This window comes from Sinocyclocheilus rhinocerous, unplaced genomic scaffold (assembly GCF_001515625.1).
Source record: "Sinocyclocheilus rhinocerous isolate Xijiao unplaced genomic scaffold, SAMN03320098_v1.1 scaffold1523, whole genome shotgun sequence".
Classification (NCBI taxonomy): Eukaryota; Metazoa; Chordata; class Actinopteri; order Cypriniformes; family Cyprinidae; genus Sinocyclocheilus; species Sinocyclocheilus rhinocerous.
This window is the reverse complement of record NW_015641012.1, coordinates 54,681-55,780: the sequence shown is the minus strand read 5'-3', so window position 1 is coordinate 55,780 and position 1,100 is coordinate 54,681. Positions and strand designations below refer to the sequence as shown.

The 1,100-nt window shown below is 40.0% G+C and overlaps 1 protein-coding gene across 1 annotated transcript in view; it reads right to left on the bottom strand.

The window, feature by feature from the left end:
• Positions 1-1,100, bottom strand: part of LOC107753494 (phosphofurin acidic cluster sorting protein 1-like) — a 79,841-nt gene that overhangs the window by 46,581 nt on the left and 32,160 nt on the right. The window lies entirely within an intron of this gene.

Genomic DNA, 1,100 nt, shown 5'->3' with positions numbered 1-1,100 from the left:
GAGCAAATCATGACTTTTCACTTTACACCTACCTCTGACTAGGCGTAAGATTTAGTGTCAGACGTAGCACTACGCCGAGATGGTGCAACGGGTATAAATTCTACGCACGACTTAAAGCACCATTTACGTCCAGCCTAGTCTTACAACCGGGTGTACGTCCAGCTGGTGCAACCGGCCCCAGATTAGAAATCTGTTGCAGATACAGCATGCAAATGCTAATGTCGGTCTGAACAGATGCATTAACAGGCGTTCATTCAAATTAAAATGTTTATTGCATCACATTTTTTGCATCAGACATTCGTCTTGGTTTGAAAGCATCTTAGTTTAACTTACATTGATAGAATGTTTGCCAATCAAAATCTAACCAACAGCAACATCATTGTTTCATTTCCAAAAATTCCCAAAGAATTGTGTCTTACTGAATTATGATTGGTCTTTTAATTCTTGTTGCATTATATTTTCATTCTCATGCTAAAGAAAACAAGACACTTGCTGAGTCACATGACGACACCAAATCAGCACTAATGCAGCCTAAGGGGCCGTTCATACAGAACGCGTTTTTCAATTTCAATGCGCTACTTTTCCATTATTTTTCTTTGTAAACACACTAGACGGACATGTATGACCATGTTTTTTAGGACGCCGTGTAAATTTAAACTTATTCACACAGCACTGCCCATCAATGTCAGTTCCAAAACAGTGGACCAATCAGAAGACCACGGAGGCGGAGCAAGCATTGCTTTTGTTCACAGAAGCAAGTTGGCATGGAAACTGTTTTATTTGATGGCAAAATGGCAGAGGAGGCATTCTGTGCTTCGTTTTTTTTAAAACCAGTCCTGAGTGCTGCATCTTAAGTTTTTAGACGCAAAGACGCGTTCTGTGTGAACGGCCCCTAAAACATGATTTGTTATTGCCTTGCAAGCTGTGCTATTTCCCTGAAATGAATATCTAGTAATATTTATAATATTTCTCTTTTTAAACTCTTAAAGTCTTACAGAAGTACCAAACACAGTGTGACCAAAGCGACCTATGTGGAATGCTAAGGGCCTCCAAGTGCTCTGAAATTACCCCCTCAGTATATCCCACAATGCACCTCTTCA